The sequence below is a fragment of the Hordeum vulgare genome, chromosome 7H (genome assembly GCF_904849725.1).
Source record: "Hordeum vulgare subsp. vulgare chromosome 7H, MorexV3_pseudomolecules_assembly, whole genome shotgun sequence".
NCBI lineage: Eukaryota > Viridiplantae > Streptophyta > Magnoliopsida > Poales > Poaceae > Hordeum > Hordeum vulgare.
The window spans coordinates 29273475-29281297 of NC_058524.1; the positions used below are offsets into that span (position 1 = coordinate 29273475).

Here is a 7823-nt window from a genome sequence, read left to right on the forward strand (position 1 = left end):
GCCTTGCCTCTGGCTTCGGCGTCGGCAACGGATGAGGCCATGGAGGCGATGGCGATGGCGGCCTCGAGGTTGTCGTCCATGACGGTGGGAGCGGGCGCGGGAGCGAGCTGGAGGGTTTGGGCGAAATGAAGTGAAAAAGTGGCCGCTTCGCCGACGATTTGCGGGCCCGGGAGGGAATTAAGCCGCGCCGGGCGCGTCCGCACCGACACAAATCAGGCTCAAAATTGGACCGAGAATAGGTCAGCAGGAGGACAGAAAGCGGACGCGCATCCGTTTAGATAGACGCGTTGGGCCAACCTTTTATTCGCATGGACTCAAAGGAACGATGACGGACGAAATGAATCACGTGTTGGATTGGTCTCAGTACCACGATACACAATATTGCCACTCAAACCTAGCTAGTACACCATCCAGTGAATAATAAAATAAAAATGTCACCTATATTTGCCTGCAGTTTACTTAAATATCTTAATGAAGTAAGATAACATTTTTTAATAAAAGTGAGCCCTCCCTCTTCTATTTTTTTATTAAAGAAACAAAAATTGTAGGTAATATATTAACAAGTGTTTTTTACTTAAAATGCACTACGTCCAAACAATTTCCGTAAAAAAATGGAAATATGCATTTCGAAAAGTGGATACATTTATTTGAAGAAAAAATGGATACATTTATTTGAAGAAAAATGGATATATTTTCTCATCGGCTATATGCTGAAAGCAGCGACATGAAGCAAGCCTCGAAGCCATCGATGAGATCCCGGCCAAGCGCCACGGACACCTCCACCGCGCCGTGCGGGCCGCCGACGAGCATCGCCACCTCCGGACTGTACATCGACACTATCTCCGCGCGGCTCGGCTGCCCCCACCCGAAGTCCACCTCGTACGCCATGAACCGGTGCGACGACCCCTGTTGCGAGCGCCTCTCCGGCGGGATCCCCTGGTAGGTTTCCGCCCACCGGTCCGCGTCGCCCAGCGGGTCCTTCTCCTCGACCTGCTCGCGGATCGCCCGCCGCAGCGCCCCCGCCGCGTGCGCGAGCGCGCCGTCGTCGTCGTCGCGGCACAGGAGCTTGCTCGCCGTGCCACGCGCGAAGCAGAGCTTGACGCAGTTACCGAAGAAGCCCGGGTCCATAGGCGGGCGCATGCGGCGGCGGCAGTCCGCGGGGAACAGGAGGTATGCGTCGTCGTCGCTGGGATCGCTGGCGTTGGCTGCGGGGTCCGGATGCTTGGCGCGGGCCATGGACGTCCACAGTAGCGACGCGACGGCGACGTAGGTGCTCGGCGGCGGCTGGTTCTCGCCGTCCGTTCCGGCGGATTGGCGTTGTTGCGCGATGCGCCGCTTGAGAGACTGGATTTGGCCGGCGTCGAGCAGGTAGGTCCTCCGGCTCTGCCGCGCCCAGTCGAGCTCCGGCATCGTGTTCACCGTGGGCAGATCCGGCGCGCAGAGTCGAGCGAACTTCCGCGACGCAGCCTCTGCTTTGGGGTACCGCATGATCACCGCCCGGTCAAACGTCGGGGGAGTCACGAGCCCCGCCGCTGCCAGCGAGCCCCCCCGCCACGCGGCGGCCCACGCGCGCATGAACTGAAACAGCGACTGCCCGTCGGCCACCGCGTGGTGCATCGAGACCCCGACCACCACGGCGCCTGGGGCACCCAGGTCGCCGTCTCCCCCCCACCGGCGCCGGCCGCGTGACCTGGACGGCGAGCAAGGGGGCCGGCAGCCTGCCGACCGCGAGCTGCGGCACGAGCTGCACGAACGCCTCAATGTCGTGCTCGGCGTCCCGCGCGAGCCGGCGCATGTCGGCCGCGTCGCCTGAGTACTCCGCCTGGACGAACCTGATGCCGTGGCAGAGAGCATCAGGGGAACAGTCCACGACGAGGTCTCCATCGGGGCAGGCCGCGAGCCGGCCGGCGAGGGGGGAGAAGACGGAGAGAATGGCCGCGAGGGAGGCCTGCAGCGAGTGGATGATGGCCGGGAACGGCGGGAGGCTCGCGCCGCCGCCGTCGTCGTAGAAGAAGATCCGCTGGATCGGGGGGAGCGCGAGGAACAGGGTGTCGAAGGGGGAGAGCTTGAAGGTGGTGGCGTGGCCAGGCGGCAGCTCCGGCCGGACATGGGTCGTGTCGAGGACTCGCACACGGCTGGTCATGGCGGCACCAAGAACAGGCTGCTACACTACTGCGAGTACGCACCAGTGTAGTAGTGTGCAGTGGATTCGGTGAGAACTGAGAAGTGGGGCCTCGTCGACGCGCGAAAAAATGTTGGCCGCTCGTAGGGACGTGGTGCCCAAGCCACCTGTTCCCAAATCGTTGAATCCAGGCCGTAGGGTGAACATGTTTGACTTGCCACCTTCAGTTAAAATGTAACCTGTCATTTCACTTAGAGCATCTCAAGGAGCTTCCCCATTAAAAAAATATCACCCCAAGCATGTGACACGAAGACAATCGGTCCGAACCCTCATTATCATTGGATTTTCGCACGAATATCAAACGGCGGCTGCTATCAATCAACCGACTGATTTTCTGGATCCCAGCCATTAGATGTGTTCTATAGAGACGTTAGATCGGGTCAACGCGAGCAACGGTCACTCGTCATGGTGAAGCTTCATTGCAGCGCGAGTGTAGCTTCATTGCAGCACGGGCATTGCATCGCAGATCTTGGCGCCGTCGGTGAAGCCATCGGTGAAGCTTCATTGCAGCTTTGGGTGCTACATCATAGCTCTTGGCGCCGCTGGTGAAGCTCCATTGCAGCCGCCGGTTAAGCTTCATAGCAGCTCGGAGCGCTGCATCGCAGCTCGGAGCGCCGTCGGTGAATCTCCATTGCAGCCTCCGGTGAAGCTTCATTGCAACTCTGGGCGCTGCATCGCAGCTCTTGGCGCCGCCGGTGAATCTCCATAGCAACCGTTGGTGAAGCTCCATTGCAGCTCGGGGTGCTGCATCGCAGATCTTGGGGCGCCGGTGGTGCTCCATAGAAACCACAGGTGAAGCTCCACTACAGCACCGCCGGGCGGATGAGCAGCAGTAGGGGGCAAGCCATGGCGGACGGGGCTTAGACGGGAGGACTTTGAGCAGCAGCAAGTGAAGCTTGGACATGCCATGGCGGACTTTAAGGAGCAGCAAGTGAAGGCTTGGGCATGCCATGGCGGACGGGACTTGAACGGGAGGACCTTGAGCAGCAGCAGACGAAGCTTGGAGGCTCGCCATGGTGGATAGGAAAAAGAACGAGGAGGAGAATGAGCGGAGGAGAGGACGACTGAAGAAGATAACGTTGGAGTAGGAAGAGAGCAGTACAAAAACTGTGAACGAAGCAATGACCACATGGCGGGTGGAGCAGGCGGTTTAGCTCAGCCCACGAACTCGTTTGGGTCGTGACTAACCGTCCGGAAGGGCGCCCACTCCCATGTCTCATTTTCTCTCCCCCACTCTCACTAGAGGGGACGGGGCCTTTAGCCCCGGTCCGTAAGGGGCTTTAGTCCCGGTTCACCAACCGGGACTAAAGGGGCGGGACTAAAGGCCTAACCTTTAGTCCCGGCCCTGTTACAAGCCGGGACTAAAGGTGCTCCACGTGGGCACCTCGTAGAGCCCCAGGGGCAGGCCCTTTAGTCCCGGTTCGTTACACGGACCGGGACTAAAGAGTTTCAGATTTTGCTTATTTTTGGCTTTTTTTGAATGAAATTATTTTTGGATTTTAGGGTTTTAGGGTTTAGGTGTTCGGGAGATTAACGTGATGCCTCGTTTGGTGTTCGAGAATTAGTTTTCATATAATTTAAATAGAAATAATTATGCATATATATATATATATATATAAGATTAACTTATCTTACAAGCGAGCATATATATACAATTATATGGAGATCTGAATTATCGGGACTAGAGCCCGTCTATTCGATTACATGGACGAACATTAGTAATGGCCCCTAGCTACACTCAATCGTCCTTTGTCATCTATAGCTTCCGTCCTCAGAAATCCCGCAAGCTCCTCTGCAACAGCAATCGCGCGTTGCTATGGTAGGACATTCGTCCTCATGGCCGTGTGCTGTATAAGAAGAGGAGATGAATATGAATATCAATCATGATAACAAAGAATGACGGGTAAAAATAGAGGTGTGAATGTTCATTGCTTACGTCGAATCTATGATCCTTGTGCTCAGAGGTAAACGTGCGAATGGTCTCGCAAACATAGTATCCGCATAGATGCGTTCCCCGTGGCTGCTGGTCGCACATTACGAGAATATAATATATATAATCAAAATAATAATCTAGCATCATAAATGTATTGAAAATATAAGTATATCATACTACTACTTACCTGAGCCGCTCTAAAGGTCAGCTTCTCAGGAAAGTTACCGGGAGTCACGCACTTGAACCGCTTCCAAACCCTGCCCGACAAGGATAATAATTTGCTAAGTTTTTCATTAATTGATATATCAGAAAATCATCGAAAGAGACCGATAGAGCGCAAGAATGATTGAAATTTCCCTTGGAGCATGTCCTGCAGGCTTCGGAACTGTTCCAAGGGTCTCGATAATGGGTCGAAGGCATCAACTCTTCCCTTATCAATTTGAATGTCTAACAGAATCCAATGGAAGTGAATGGACACAACAGAGTAAAGACCCTCACCTGAAGTTGTATGGAAACAGTATGTGGTCACAGAAATTTTGATCTATTAGAAACCTTAGAAGGTTTTCCTCCGTCTCCTTGGGTTTATCAGTTAGCGTCGCTATATGTATTTTATCTGGGTCAATAAACCCAATATTTAGGATGTTCTTACTTTTACAATCCAGAATCTTCATTCTGCATAATAGAGTACATGTTATATATAGACAATGAATTGAAATAACTAAACAAGTTATATGTAGACAACGAATTGAAAAACTTACAGACAATAGCAACTCATAAGCGATTTGTCGAGGGCGTCGCCATTGTACATCTGGAAGAGTTCATCAAAGTCGATATGGATTTGTTCGGGGCGGCCGTAGTACTCCCGTGGGACACTCAGCACGATCATCGTTCTTCCATTCTTTGATTAACTTAAGTACCATGTATGCAAGTAACGCATATTTGTTGGGAAATCATCTTTGCTGACCAAAGGCTCTCCCATGACAAACTGTGGCTTAGGGGCTACCACAGCCTTGGGTAACCCGTCGTCTTGGGAAGCCAGAACATCTTCAACCGAGACACCCCATTGAGCCGCCCACTCCTTTGCTATTTCAAAAGCTTGCCCCTGCACTGGAGGGGGAACATTCTCGGTTAACACCTTGAGGGGTGGGATCGACTGTTTGGCCTGTTGTCCAAGCTGAGGAACGTCTTATTTTTTCTTGCTTGTAGTTGAACTTGATTTTCTCCCACTTGCACTTGCACATGATCTCCTCTTTTTCACTTTCTTCTGCATTGTGCGTGTATAGTCATCAGGCTTATGGTGTAAGTCATACTGTGATGGAAGGGTCGTGAAGTATTTTGCCCATGCTATTTGCTTCTCGGTATATACCGGGCGGGGCTCGGGTTCCTTCTTTTTCATCTGCGCATCATGATGTTCCTTTGCTATCCTGGCGTTTTCCTCGGGGGTACGATCATAAGGTCTGATAGGAAGATTAGCATGAGGTACCTTTGGGAGGGCCGACCGTTTGCGCTTTGGGGAGCTCCGTCGCTTAGGAATCGTCGGCGGAGCGTTCTTGGTGGCACGCTTCCGCTTAGTATCATGTGCGGGCGGCGGCGGAGACGGACGACCCAAGTCCGGCGACGGTGATCGAGATGGACTCGTGTTGTGTTGGCCGACGTCATGTGGAGGGCTTGGAGGTAATGGAGGTGTAGGTGACCTGCGACGACTCGGAGGCGGTGTTGTCCTTGGGGCCGAGCCTGGAAGCTTGATGTAGTTCTTGTCCCATAGGATGACTCCACCCAGTACTTCTCCGAGTGTCCTCTCATCTTCGGGTCCAGCTATCTCGAGCTCCATATCATGAAACCCCGCCATGATTTCATCCACCCCGACTTTAGCAAAGCCAGCAGGAATCTCACGGCCATGCCAGCGTGCATCAGGGCCAGAAGGTAAAGCTTGTCCGACGGCCACCTTCATGGATATTTTTCACATATTACAAGTGATTGTCGAACTTCATATGTATACCTCGCCGGACTTTATTATTTCTTCACCGGCTTCTCCACCGGCTTCTCCATCAGTGGAGCTATCACCTTCTCCGTCATTGGACCTATCTCCTGCCCCATCGGCTTCATCTTCGCGTCGCTCGACCTCCATTCCATATCCGGAGGGGTTTAGATATGACGACGGAGATTCAGCTGGTTCAACATCGGGGCCGTCTTTGATTATATCTTCGAGAAGTTCTTCCTCTTCGAGGTTCCTGATATGTGGATCCATAGTTCTGCAAAAAACGGATTCTCTTAACCTTTGTACCAAAAAAGAATTATTCTATGAGGAACTACGTTCCAAAACAACTTTAGTCCCGGGTCGTGGCTCCACCCGGGACTCCTAGATTTCTGCATAGTATTCAAAGTAGGAGTACTTTTCCAATTTAAGCATTCAATAAGCAAAACCAAATCGTAAAATAAAGTAGTATTCAAATTAGCATGCATTCAATTATAAGCAAATACATCATCTCTTTTGTCCGTACATCGTCGAATATTATCACTAATACTCCTCGAATACTATCATACATATAGCATCACTGATACATCTAGAACCGTAGCGCCCGACGGGTATCGGCGCGGGCGGTGGACACCCAAAGAGAAGGAACCATCACAGGATCATAGCTCCAGTGAGATCCCCGAAGAACCTGCCAGGTATGCTCGAACCTTCCCTCCAACGCAACCTTGTAGCGACGGACGTGCTCATCCTCCTCGCTGACACAGTGACGTACCACCTCCGCGGTGTCCGGAAGCCTCGGCACCCTCACTGGCCCACGCGACCGCCACCAAACAAGGATCGGGTCAACGACGGGCTGGCTCCTCACCAACCTACGCCCCCCGGAAGGTAGCACCTCCCAATACCATCCGGGTGGAGCCCAGTCCCGGACAGGGTCCCTCTGATCAAGCAGGTGTCCTCCGCCGAGTCGACGACGAGGATGCGGGATAGGCATCGTAAAATAAACTAAAAAAATAAACTAGTTCTATTAATTTTCTTGCTAAAAATTAACTATTAACACTTAAGCATATACAATAGCAAAATTAAACTATTAACACTTAAGCATATACAATAGCAAAATTAAGCAATAATCTAAGAAACACTATTAACACTTAAGCATATACACTATACAATAGCAAAATGAAATGACAAAAAAATATATTTCTTCTTCTTGTAACCCTAAACTAATTTTTCCTCTTCTTCTATTTCTCCTCTTCTTCTACTTCTACTTCTACTTCTACTACTCCTCTTCTTGTAGTACTTCTCCTCTTCTCTTCTTCTACTTCTCCTCTCCTCCTCTTTTAATTTTTTCTCTTCTTCAGTTCTCCTCTTCTTCTATTTTTCCTCTTCTTCTCCTCTCCTCCTCTTCTTATTCTCCTGTTTCTTCTTTTCTTCTCCTCCTCTTCTTATTTTCATTTTTCCTAATCTTATTTTCTTATTTTTGTTCATATTTCTTCTTCTTGTAACCCTAACCTAATTCTAAATATTACTAACCCTAATAATCTAGCACAAACCTAAATATTCTAAATCTTTTTCTTTTCTTCTCCTTTTTCTTCTTTTCTTCTACTGGCCGGAGTGTTGGGGAGGAGGGGACGGGGGGCTTACCGGCCGGAGGTGTCGACGGCGCGTGGCAAGGAGGACGGCGCGGCGCGCGGCGAGGAGGACGGCGGCGCGCGGCGAGGAGGGCGGCGCACGAC

General features: G+C 51.5%; 1 pseudogene; it reads right to left on the reverse strand.

The window, feature by feature from the left end:
• Nucleotides 1-598: 598 nt before the first annotated feature.
• On the reverse strand, nucleotides 599-2308 carry LOC123412865 (annotated as a pseudogene).
• Nucleotides 2309-7823: the final 5515 nt, after the last annotated feature.